The sequence below is a fragment of the Chinchilla lanigera genome, unplaced genomic scaffold (assembly GCF_000276665.1).
Source record: "Chinchilla lanigera isolate Chin_1 unplaced genomic scaffold, ChiLan1.0 scaffold00034, whole genome shotgun sequence".
In the NCBI taxonomy this organism is placed as follows: domain Eukaryota; kingdom Metazoa; phylum Chordata; class Mammalia; order Rodentia; family Chinchillidae; genus Chinchilla; species Chinchilla lanigera.
The window spans coordinates 19,564,955-19,578,437 of NW_004955435.1; positions in this window are offsets into that span (position 1 = coordinate 19,564,955).

Below are 13,483 nucleotides of genomic sequence, written 5' to 3' on the forward strand. Positions count from 1 at the left end.
GTTAAAGGACCCGTTCAGGGACAAACCTAGTAGTACAAGTAGGCCTCAGGAGGCTGGGGCTTCCAGAGCTTTCTCAGTCAGCGGGGCTTGGGCTCGGCTCTGCCCGTTCACAGTCCCACTGCCGCGTGAGCCCTGTCGGTGGCCACCAAGTCACCTCACAGCAGTAACCCCAACAGTCCCTGGATGACCCTGGGTGGCAGCTGTGCTGCCCAGGTATGCGTCCAAACCGGCCCTGCCTAGTGCCCTTCGAAAGCTGTGGACTACATTCCCCCTCAGCCACTCCAGCGAATGAGCCCTCAGCTTCTCTAATGAGCCTCAACCTGTTGCTCCTTCCTGAGCATTTAAACTTGAGTGCCGTGGGTCTCAGTGCTCGACCCCGCCCCTTAGCTCTTTGCCAGCTCCTCTTCCATCATGGAGAAGCCTCCAGGAAGTCGCCCCTTCCCCCTGCTTGCTCACCTCCCCGGCTTGCCTCCAGCTCCATCTCCACCTATCAGTCCGCTGCAGTTGTCCAGCCAGGGTCAGCACCGGCCTCCTGACCTAATGCTTGGGTACTCCTTGGTCTTCCGTGGCCTGCACAGCTCCTACACCACACACCACTCTGAAACAAGCCCTTCTGCATTGCTTCTGCCTGCTGCTTAGGTCCCAGTTTCTCTTTGACTTTAGTTTCCTCAGGGAAGGTTTCAGCCTTCTCTCCCAGCTTCCTATTACCCCTGGGATGTTTTCAACTCTAACCTGGTTCTCACTCTGAGCCCCGGACCTATACATCCACTTCTGCCCTGGATACCAGCCTGTGTTCAGAAAGCACACAGCACAATTCAATCTTCACTGACAATGACAAACCTTTTGAGGACCCGCAAACATGAGCACTCTCTGGTGGCACCCATCACCTTATCGCCCAAGCCAAAAACCTGGAAGTTGCTGAGACTTGTGTCCCTACCACCACTCAGCCGGTCACCGATCGCTGGATTGCAGCGTGGGGACTGAGAACACAGGCCTTTGTGTCTGAACCCGTCCTAGACACAGGTATTGGCCCTGTTTCTTACTAGGTGACTGCGTAGCCTCTTTATGCTCATTTACTATAGATAAGGGGTGATTTTTCAGAGTTAAGATGGAGATCTTACGTAAAGGGATTCACTCAGTCAGTGTCCATAAATGATTTTCTCTGCTGCACTTTCCCTCCGCTCTGGACATCTGCAGCAATCTCCCGGAATGTCTCCTCGCTTCCCCCTGGTCCAGCATTTCTCCAAGAGTTGTCTCTGGACCAGCAGCATCAGCATCACAGCAGGACTTGTTAGAAAGCAAATTGGAAATTCAAAAGCAGACCTATAGAATCAGAAACTTCGCAGGTTAGGCCCCATGATATTTTTGTGAGCCTTCCAAGTTATCCTGCGGCACACCAAAATGGGAGGACCATCGTTCTAACCCATCTTCCAAGCTCCACCATTTGTGTGTCTTTACCGGGACCCCAGCTCGTAAACCCCTCTGCTCATGCATTCATGGCCCAATATGCCATACACCCTCTCCTCTACAGTCCTGCACATCCTCTCAGCATTCCCCCAGCCCACCCTCTGGACACTGGGGCCTCGCTTTTTATACCTCACGGTAGCACTTGGACCTTATTTGTGTGTTCCCAGACATGATGAGTTATATGGCGACGTGGGCCAGACCGTATGCCCTAGCATCCGGTAAAGTCAGTGTTTTTTGAGAAAATGAAGGTTCATTACTTGTTATTTTTTGGCTCTTGCCCAGGCAGATAATTTGAACGCTGCACACTCACTCGGAGTCTCTTGTTTCTTGGCTCAGAGCTGACCCTTCCCCCAAGGGAAATCTGTGCGCCGGCTTGCGCCCAGCCTGTGAGTTAAGCCCTCTCCCATCAAGACTGAACTTCGAAAGCGGAGAGTTTAAGAGTGAGTCGTGGAGGGCCGGCGATGTAGCTCAGCAGCACAGCACCTGTCTGGCAAGTGCAAAGCCCTGAGTTCGATTAGTTTGATTCCCAATACCAAGGGGAAAAAAAAGAATGAGTCATGCATAGATCTAGATGTAGTAGAGTGAGGAACCAAGGCAAGCCAGTTACTGGGTAAAGGAGATGCTGTTTACAGAGAGACACCAAGGAGGACACTGGGCTCTGGACCTGTGTGGCTTCCAGAGCTTTTCAGTCCCTGCCCCGGACCTCAAGGGATCTCCCCCGCAACCCTCCCCACCCAAGTACCATGAATCACTCATTAGATCGTAGATTACCTCCCTGTACACAATTTTGACTATTTAGTTTCCTCAACTGGTTATGTAATGGCATCAATTTTGCCCTGCTAACCTGTAAGCTCTGTGAAGTCAGGGAACCTGTCTGTCCTTTTCTGTTTCATCCCAAGCCCTCAGCTCAGCGCCTCACAAGGGAAATGTCCACTTAGCACAGCGGTCAATACTGCCTACCCTGCCTACCCTCACTGCCGTGCAGTGCAGAAGCAAAGGCAGGCTCCCGCAGGGTCTCACACTCCCATGTGACTCCACCAGCCACCTTCTAGACGTAAGCCTGAGCCACGGCTGTTCAGGCCCCCAGGGGTGCTGATGCCTCCCGGGCTCCAAGACTCACTGGAGGGGCTGGCGCGGGGGCGGCAGGGGGGGCGGCGGTTGGAGCGCACAGAGTTCCAAGGGCTGAGTATCCTCCTCGGCCCTGCTCCTCCTCGTGTGCCTGGAGCACAGCATCTCAGCCATGGCTACGGACCCCTGTTCCCTGTCTGCTCAGGCAGGCACTTGGGGCAAGTTGCCTGACTCTCTCCAAGCCTCTCTTTCTGTCCATAAAGTGGAGGCAACTTCCATGCCTACTGCATGAGGCTGCTGTGAAGATTAAATGCGGTCAAATGTGGAAAGGCTTGGCACAGTGCCAGTTCTTCAAAACGGCTCAGTAAAAGTTCCCTCGGTGCATCACACACCCTCACTGAGACCGTGCTCCAGGAGTCCCACTAGTGGAGGGAAAAGTGATTCCCGTATAAAGGAACTAGCTACTTACAATACAGGGATTGTTGTGGACCAGGCAATGTCCTAAGCAATGCCCACTTTACAAGACAGAAAACCAAGGCTCAGAGAAGTGAAGAACTTGCTCAAAGTCACACAGCTAAGTGGCAGAGGTGGGCAGGTCTGCCTCGCGTAGCTGGAGAGCTGGGCTAGGAGTCTGGGACCCTAATGCTCTGAACCTGGCACATCTCAATGCTGAAGAAGTACTGGCTCTGGTGGTAGAGAGCTCGTACAGGGGCCGAGCACCAGAGAAAGGCAGTGTTTTTATGAGAAACAAAGAGCAGGGAAGGTTAGAGTTGGTGTTAAAACATAAGATCATGGAAAGTTTCTTGGAAAATAAACAGGCGCTGTTGAACAGTTACTCAAATGAATTTGCCCCCAGGAGCTGCCCAGGGATCAAGCTGCAGCTTGTGCAACTGGGAAGCACAAAGGCTCTCATCCAGGGCAGGCTCTGCCTGCCTCTGCCATCCGGCAGTGGGCAATGTGCTTCCAGGCTGCGGCTGCCTTGGGACAGGGCTTCCTGCAGAACGTGCCAGGTCCCTCACTCCTGTGGGCTGCAGAAAGGTTTCTTCTCCTGAGTGCTTGTTCTTCAGTACTCAGAGGTTTGAACACCGATCCCAAACATACCTTCTATAACGAGTAGATGCCCTGCTCTCCTTTCCCTTCCCTGCTCTTTTTTCCCTTCCCTTCCCTCCCTACTTCCTCTTCCTCTTTGGTGGTTTCAGGCTCTGACTCCGTATAGTTCATTTGTGCTTAGGAAAGCAGAACTGTTTACAGAGGTTGTTCAGTAACGTAAAGATCAATTTTGTGGTATGAATAATTGCCCCACTAAAAATTAGTGGCGAGCCAGGTGTTGTGGCACACTCCAGGCAGGAGGATTGCTGCAGGTTCAAGACCAGCCTGGGCTACATAATTCAAGACTAGCCTGAATTAGATGGCAAAACCATCTGTCAAAGTAAAAAAACAAAAACAAAATAAAACAAAAAAACCTAGATTCAGTTCCCAGTACTGTAAAACTGGTGTTGAGTTTTAAAATTTTTCCTAAAATGACAGACATATCAGAGCATGAATGCAGACTAAATATGGTCCTGGGAATGTGCCTTCTCCCTTTACTGCGCTATGAGTCTTCCATGTGTGTGTTCTCTCCTAAAAATGGGGCTGCAAAGTGTTCAAGCCAGCTTTTGGCCCCACATGCGTGTACCACCAGAGAAGCCCAGAGGCTGCCAGTTCCAGTTCCAATATCACTGGTGTCAACTAAACTTTCTAAGAGAGGCAAACCAATATTCACTGAACAAACACTACCGAATGTAGCCCTATCTTTGGTGCTTTCCATTTATTTCATTTAATCGTATGCAGTAGATAAATACAAACATGATTTCTACTTTGCAGACAGGGGAAACAGGCTCAGAGAGTTTAGCAACTTATAAAAGTGACTCAGGAAGAGGTTGAGCACAAAGCTGTAAGCCTTGAGCTTTTCCAACCTTGCAAGCAGAGTCTCTCATGGGGGACATAAAAGTACCCCCTACTTCCACTGGCAGTTTTTACTTTAACATTCTCACCCTAAGACCAGAGGCTTCTACCCACTAATGTAAGCTCACAGATACATGAGGATCCACACACTTGGGCATCTATCTAGGTATACTTATTCTACCTTCAGTCCCCATACTCTGTGAGGCTGAGGCAGGAGGATCAAAAGTTTGAGTCCAACCTGGGCAGCTTAAAGAAATCCTGACTCAAAATAAAAAGTAAAAAAGGACTAGGGATATAGCTCTTGCAAGCCCCTAGGTTAAAGCTCCAGTACTACAAAAAAAAAAAAAAAAAACAACGAAGTAGTAGCTAGGCAGCCATTTACTAGCTGTTAATGAACCATATGCCTTTTGTTCTGGAGCACCTAGCTTGACCATATCCCAAGGCTCCCTTTGGAGGTACAGTTGTGTGACTGTCCCAGGCAACAGGATGGGAGTTGACCTGGTGTATTCAACACTTGTAGGCCTGGCCCACACACCATTCCACATCAGGTCATTTTCTTTCCATATCCGCCAGCTCAATGGAGGAAGAAATGGCCAGGGCCTTAATGCAATTTCTCTTCCTTGCTGCTCACTGAAATCACATAGGGAACTTTTAAACATCTCAAGCTCAAGCCACAACCTAGCCCAACTAAGTCAGAATCTCAAAATGGAACCCAGGAAGCAGGCACCTTAGACGATGGTTTTCAGACTGTGTCCTGGTCCGGCAGTGTCAGCAACACTGGGGAACCTGCACACCAAATCAGAAATTCTGAGGAACTGTGTGTTAAGCCTTCTGGGTGATTCTGGTACACAATGCAGTTTGAGAACTGCGGCCCTGGGGGAACTGAGCCCCAGGACAGAAGAGCCCTGGCCCTGGATTGCTGCTTGCAGGAGGGCCGTGTGGAAGGAACACCCATGTTGGACTGTTGTGTGGGTGAAAAATTAACTTTGACTGTGTTAAGCCACTGATTGAATAGGTAAAGTATTTGTGTGGCTTAAGAAAGAATATGTAAGATTAGGAGGTAGGGAGACTAAGCGGTGTTCATGGAGTGGGCCTGTTCCAGCTCATTTGTTAAATTTTCAGGAATTCTGCAAGCCAGCCAAATTCACCTTGGTAAGATGAAATTGGCTAAAGTCGGAGTGGTTATACCATGGGAAGCGTCAAATGCACAAACCATGGCTTACTTTCCAGACAGCCAGGTGGTGAACATTAACCAACGCACCCCTGGGACTCAGCCCCCAGAGTGGCAGGGCAGTATGGTGCCAGGGTGCTGGACTGGGGTGAACCGTCAAAGGAAATGCCATCCCATGAGGCGCGTAGGCCCGGCCAGTACCCAGGCTTCTAGGGAAAAGAACCTGTGTTGCGAAGTCCTTGCACCGCGAGCTTCTGGCCGATGAGAGAGAAGGACCGGAGCAGGCGGAGTGGGGAAGCCATCGGCAGGATCTTGCAGGTTAAGAATGCTGGGCAGCTTTACAGCAGGGTCTCACAACCTTGGCCTTATTACCAGTCAGGGCAGGTGATTCTTGGGGAGGGCTAGCCAGGTGTACACTGTAATACGTTTACCAGCATCTCTAGCCGCTACCTGCTCAATCCCATCAGCCACCCTTCTCCAAGGTGTGTCTCCAGACATTGCCCAGTATTTGCTGGGAGGCAAAATCACCCCGAGGTGAGACAGCGGTTTAGGGAAAATGTCCTTCAGTGCACCCACAGTCACGTGTAGGCCTCGTCAGTGACTGGTAGCCGTTGCTTCCCCTTTGCTCTCCATCTCTCTGGTCACCCCACTCCCTTTCAGCCACACAGCTTCCAGGTGTCACCACCGTGGACTCTCAGTGGGGAGTGTCCATGGCACTTCTACCGTGCTCAGCTGTTAGCTTCCCCCAACACCAAGGCCCAGGCTTTGCACTTCCTCTTCAATGACATAATACTCTTTTCGTGGGCCCTAGATTGAGCCAGGGTCTCTGATACTTGCAGTGAGAAGGACATAGTTAAATACAGTCTCTAAGCCACAGGCTTTCAAATATTTTGATCACAGTTATCTTGAAGAATTACCTTTTATATCGCAATCCAGCGTGCATGACTGAAACAGTACTTACCCTTCAGATCAACTTTTTTTTTTTTTTTTGAGACAGATGTTCCCTGTGTAGCCCCGGCTGGCCTCCAACTCACAGTGATCTGCTGCCTCAGGCTCCTGAGTGCCGGGATTACAGGCATGTGCCACCGCACTGCCCCAGCCCTTTCTTAAAACAGGGCTGGGGTAGCGGCCTGGAGTACCTGCATACTCCAGGCCGATCTTGTACTTGCTGTATAGCTCAAGCTGGCCCCAGACTCAGTGATTCTCCTGCCTCCCTCAGCCTCCCAAGTACTAGGATTAAAGGTACTTGCAGCACCACACCCAGCTGCTCTATTTCTCCCTGAAAAAACAGTATTTTTTTTTATGCTAGAGGAGACCTTCTAAATTAAGTATACGAACTATTAGCAGGTCATGACCCCAGTTTGAAAAACACTGCTTTGTATCTCAGACCTCTGAACTGAGTCCTGAAGGAATAGTAGGTTTCAGTCGAGTAGGTTAGTGGCAGGGGAGGAGGTGGTTGGAAGGTTTTCTAGGCAAGAATGCTACAGAGCTCCTCAGTGGGACTGAGCCAATCAGATACCTCCGTCCCCCAAGGGTGACCACAGAGTGAGCTCCTGATAAATGCCTGTGGATTGCCAGTGTCCCCTCCCTCCCACGGTACTCCTCCCAGCATGCCTTTCTGGAGGTCTATTCTGTGAGCAGAGGAGACCAGCGCTCTTATCTCACCTCTGCTTGGCCCTCAGGACACTGTGCCCCAAGCCCGCTAATTAGAGATGGCTGGGAGGATTATCAGGCCCTGCTCTGGCAGCTGTGCCAACTCTAAATTCAATATTCAGGTCTCACAGGGTAAGGGCTCACCTTGAGAGGGCCCCAAGACAAAGCAAGGAGACAGATAGGGTTTGTTCTCAGCAGAGCACTCACACTCTGAATGCAGTTTTTGTTTAAGCCCCAAGCTGGGAACATTCCACAGCCTGGCAAACTCTGTCTCCTCAAGGTCAGTCCTTCCTCAGCATTCCTCTTTGGAAATGTCTCCCACGGCTGGCCCTGCTCCTGCCCCCTGGCTTTGGGGGCAGTTATATAACCCTTAGGAAGACCTAGAAATGGTAAGCATATGGTGCCCTCAATTCCCCGCACAGACCGGCTGCTTCACATTTTTAGCTGTTGCCGAGAAACTGGCTTTCACACATACAGACACGCACAGGCACGCACATATACACAACCCTGACTCATAACCGCGTCTCTGCTGCACTACTTCAGGCTTCTAAAAAATTAAATACAACATCTGGAGCCACATAAAGGTGAAAGCAGAGAACACTTTGTCTCAGTAACTGGGGAGAAGGGGATGTGCATTCATTAGAACAGGTAGATGGAGAGGCCAGGACCCAGGAGGCCATATCACAGTGCCACTGCCATGGGGGTCCCTGTGTCCCTGGCTTTGGCTCTGGGGGTTTGCGCAGCAGCTGGCTCAAAAGTGACCTCTCTAGCGAAAGCCTATCCAGCATATTCTGAGCACACAAGTTCAGCCCGTATCTAGTATGTATTTGCAATGAATAAAAGGTTAGGTCAGGAAGACTTTGGAAGGATACAAGGTTTCTAGAAAATGTGTTCTTCAAACATTTTTACTGGAGAAATTAAGATTCAAAACCATTTTACTTATAAAACATGGGTAAATATTTACAGTGGAGTATGGTTGTTAAGAGCATAAAAGTCAGGATCCACCCAGATTCACACTCTGGCTCTGCCATTTACTATCTGTGACTTTCCATGGGTCCCTTTTAACTTCTGAGTCTTAGTTTTTCAATGTGTAAAATGGACAGAACATTGTGAGAGTGGTTGGGGGGATTAAGTGAGATTACAGAGCATTTAGCACCATGACTACAATGAGAAAGGGCTTTCTCTGTGTAGCTGGTACTTCGATTCACTCTAAATGCAAGTGAAACACCTTTCAATTGGACAGTGGAATGGATTTATATCAAACTTCTTTTCTCTTACGTTACAAAGTCTGCCTTACTGGAGAAAGGAGCAGGGAGTGACCTCACCAGCCCCTTGAGTTGGCCATTTCCAGGAAGCTAACTTGGAGTGCCCCACTTTCCCAGAGGTTGCAGGGCCTTCATCTGCCAGCACTGCTGACTTGCAGCGGTGCTGCTAGCAGATCATGTTGTGCTCGTTTTTGGATCGGGACAGCCTTCACACTTGAGCTCCTGGCTTTCCAGGGGTGGGAACTGATAGGTGCAGTGAATGCAAACAATAGACAAGCAGAGAGCAGACTGGCTGAAGAGGGCCCTCGTAGAGTCCCATGAGGTTTTGCTAGCTACCCTGGACATGGCTGGCTGCCCTAGGTCTACGTACCCAGAATCTGCCTTCTCTCTGTGTTCCTGCATTGTAAGAAGTTATTGCTAAGTATGTGTATTCACCGTGGTGCAGGTTGTGTAGCATCTTAGTGAAGAAGGAATTGTTCCATTTCTCAAGTCCTAGCTAAAGGTCAGGTTCCATATGTGTATTTTCTCTTAATCCTCACAACGAAGCTATTAAATCTTCTTAACAAATGAAGAGACCCCCTGGCAGGTGTCATTGGAAAGGCCAGTGGTGGTAGAGATAATGAAGTATTTCAGCACCAGTTGCTATGATAATCCCTTTAGCTACTATCTCATTTAACCCTTTTAATTGCCCTGAAGCACCATCCTTATTCTAGAGTAAAGGGATTTGGGAGCTCTGCGGAGTCCACACTGTCCCTTGTTGCGCACAGGAGTGCTGACCGGGACTGTTCCATGGCTGTAGTTTCCCCAGCAGGGGTTCTCCTGGACCCTCCTCTGGACTGGAAAGGGGCCCCTGCATTTATAGGCTACCTGCGCATATTGGGATTGGGCACTGGTAAGCATTTTATTGCTGCACATGCATGGCCTCCTTCAGCCTCCACACAGCCAATGCGGGGTTGGCAAGGCAGTGGAGGCCCTGAGGCTCTGAAGATACCCCTACTCTGTCCAGGTGGGTTCCAGTGTACAGCCAGAACCCAGGATGCAAGATTAGTTTCTGGGCTATGATGGAGACTGAGGACCAGTGTGCAGAACTCAGGGCTTCAGGTGGTCCTGAACTGGGGCCTCCTCAAGCTAACCTTACACTCCAATCGCAGCCAGGTCTCAGCTGATTGAGAGAGAAGATCTTCTCAGCCTAGAACATCACCCCCAGCCCAGGCTTCCAGTCACTCTGCTGTCCTTCCATAAGCGCCAGTGGTACCTGCAAGGTCCTGACCCTGGGCTCAGCCACAACGCTCTCAGTTTATTCCAGAAATACTGCAGAGACATTCCCCAACATTTTGAAAATTCAGCAAACAATAAAATAATTTTGACCTGACCTTTAATTCTACCACCAAGGACATCATTACCCTTTGCATGTTTTTTTCCTCCATTCTTTGTGTCTGGACTTATTTTTGCATAGCTGAGATAAAGTACACAGCTATGTACTTTATGTGAATCCAGGGTTGTTTCCCACTTCACAATATCAACCATGTTTACCTTGTAGTTACAAACTCTTCCCAACTAGAATGTTTGCTGATAGGATAATTTGCATGAGCATCTTCCAGACATCTAGCATTCAATAGTTTCTGTGATAAACATTCTTGTGTATAAATTCTTCTCAACAGGGCTGGGGGTGTAGCTCAGAGGCACAGCAATAGCCTGGCAAGCTAGAGGCCCTGAGTTCAATTCCCAGTACCAATAAATAAATAAATAAATAAATAAATAAATAAATAAATTCTTTTTGATATTTAGGCCCGTTTCCTTAAGTTACATCCATAGGAGGAGAATTACTGAGTTAGAATTAAAACCTTGTAGGTATTCAGTATTGTCAAGAGACTTTCCATGAGAGACTTAGGGAAGATACTGTGAACACTTCCACTTATATCATAAAATTTCTTTTCAAGAACACGTGGAAAATAGACTTCCAATGAAGTCTTATTATTTCACTCACTTTCTGAGAGTGTCTACATTTACATAGGGATCAGCATTGAAATAGAAAATTGTTTACTAATGGAAGGACTTCAGGCATCAGAAAGCAGGTTAAGGATCTTCTTTTGGGTTAAGATGATTCTGGTGACCCGGAATGGATGGCCGTTTATTCTGCCACGCTCAAGACTGAACTTGACTCCTATCCCCTGTATAAAGCCTTGACAGAGGCAAAGGTCATAGGACAGCGTTCACTTCGGGAGAAGTGAAACAGCTCCTGAATCCACAGGCTGGATGAGCACATCCTTCTCCCTGAAGATGACAAGATGAAGGAGTAATGAGGTGTGATTGTGGGATACCTCTGAGCAGCCAGCACAGGTGGCAGCCACGAAGGCATACAACACAGCCAAGTTGACCGTGGCATCAGTGTAGGAGTCCCAGAGGTGAAAGAGCAAGACGGAGCTCAGTCCAGCTTCTTTTTTCCTCTTGTAAATCTACTCAGTGTGCAGGGACAGTGTCACCGCCACCTGTACTGAGATCCCCAGGGATAGGTCGGAAGTGACCTGCAGGCAGCCTGTCTTTCAATGCCCAGAAACCCTCAAGTCCCGCAGGAATTGGGGTGCCAGAAGTAGATGAAAAATACCCCATCACCTCTTTGCCAGGTTGGGCAAATCCCATCTCCTCCTACACACTCTCTCTGCTGTGGGACCCTCAGCTCACTGACACCCAACCTACACTGGAGTACTTTTGTGTACTTGTGAGTACTTTTGTGCAAAGCACCAGCTCTCCTCATTAGTGTCGGCAGACTCATTCTCCAGGTACTGGGATGCACTGGCAGACAGCCCTTTCCAGGAAGTGCCTCTACAAAAGAGATGCTTCTCTCACATCGCACTTACTCCTCTTCCAATGTCTGGCTCCCGCAAGCCGCCTTCAAAGCTCATAGAGGCTCTGCAGGGGCCTCGCAAGGCATCAATCCTTAATGAACAGCCTGAATGGGACTCTCTGCCCCTGTGTCTATTTCTGGGAAACCTAACCTATGACATCAATCCCACATGAAATATTCCCCTTCAACTCTCTGGTCCCTTAACTAACAGACATGATTTAGCAATAATATGAGGATAAGGCCACAACTCAGAATAAGCTACTTGATGACTCTGTGGCTCTTTTGTCACTTTTTTTTCACAAGACTTGTCACACTGCAGCACCTATTTCTAGGTGTGGCAGACATGATGATGGCCCCAAAAGATGTCTACATTCGAATTGGCAAAACCTGTGCTATGTGTTTACACAGTATAGGGGAATTAAGATTGCAGATGGAATTAAGATGATAATCAAATGATCTTAAAATAGGGAGATTACCTGGATATAAAGGGCTCGGTGTAATATGAGGATCCTCAGGAAAGAGGGAGACAGAATAGTCAGCGTGAGATCTAGCCGTGAAGAGAACCAGAGAAAAAACTGTGGAAAGTATTGGACTCGCCACTGCTGGCTTTGAAGATGGAAGAAGAGACCATAAACAAGAATTGTAGAATTTCCAGCCACCTGAAGCTAGAAAAGAAGAGGAAATGGGCTCTTCCCTAGAGCCTCCAGGCAGGAACACAACCCTACCTACACCTTGGTTTTAGGCCTGTGAGACCTATGTCAGATTTCTCAGCCAGCAAACTGTAATTTCTATTGTTTCAAGCCATTAAATTTATGGTAGTTTGTTATAGCAGCAATAGGAAACTAATACACCGGCAACTCCACTTCCTTCCCTACGTATGGGGGAGATCTCAGCAGGAACCAAGAGGAAGAAGAAATTTGTATAATTTCTTACATGAATTACCCTTTGACCCTCCTGTCCTAATGCTACTACTCAGAAGAAAAGTTCCAGTGTTCCTTTATAACCTGCTCTTTGTGAATGAAATAATAAATCTGAGAATTTTAGCAGTGGAAGAAAGGGTAGAGCCCATCTCTGTTCATGATTTTCAAACTTTTTTCCACAGGGGAAATTTTTTTTAAAATAGAGAATCAATCACAGACATGTAATATGTAAGACTGATAAAAGTGGAACTGTTCTGATTGAAATCCAAGGTCCACTGATTTCCACTGCATCTGAAGAACTCCAGCTCTGAGAACAAGGTATGCATACCACAGACCTAGGTCCCTGGACCTTTGATTGGAGAAGCAAAGCAAAAATCAGGACTTAGGTCCCCAGCCTTAGTCTAGAGCCTAGACAAAGGGACTCAGTCTCGGCTATTCTCAGAACACCCCTGTAGACAGGTTTTCTCTAGCCATACATTTTATGCAGCATTACAAAGCAGCTGTGAATGTGCTGTAGGTGATTCTACACCTTTACATATTTTAAATGTATGTTTCATTTTGTTGTGTACTGGATCTTCACACCCATAGGCACTCCCACCACAGATACAGTAGGCAACTCACTTAGATGGTGTGATTGTAAACCTCATCTAATTCCAAGCTTCTCTCCCCACCAAGAGGCCTGACCCTCCCCATTGGAGTCCAGAAACTACCTGCAAAATTCAAATAGACTTCACTGATTCTAAGGCTCACATTGTATTATATTTAAACATCTTGGAAACTAAGCTCCATCAGCTTCTCTGGATTCTTGCAATTATAACTGCATTTTTTTTTGGTACATAGATGAATGTAATGCAATCACTAAATCTTAGTGGTATGGTATGTGATTTGGGAGAATGAGAAATAAATGAACCTTTAGCATCATTGGAGGCTGAAGTAGAAATCAGATTCCACAAAGAATGGAAAATCTTAGAATAGAATTTAGTTAAGAGCAAGGAAAATAGGAAAGGCTCTGTGTGTAGATAGGAGTGTGTGTGTGTGTGTGTGTGTGTGTGTGTGTGTGTGTGTGTGTGCGCGCACGGGTGTGCTTCTGTGCAAGATAGAGTCTCCACAACACGAAAGATATTAGTAGTCAGGAACAAGCGCAAGAGGA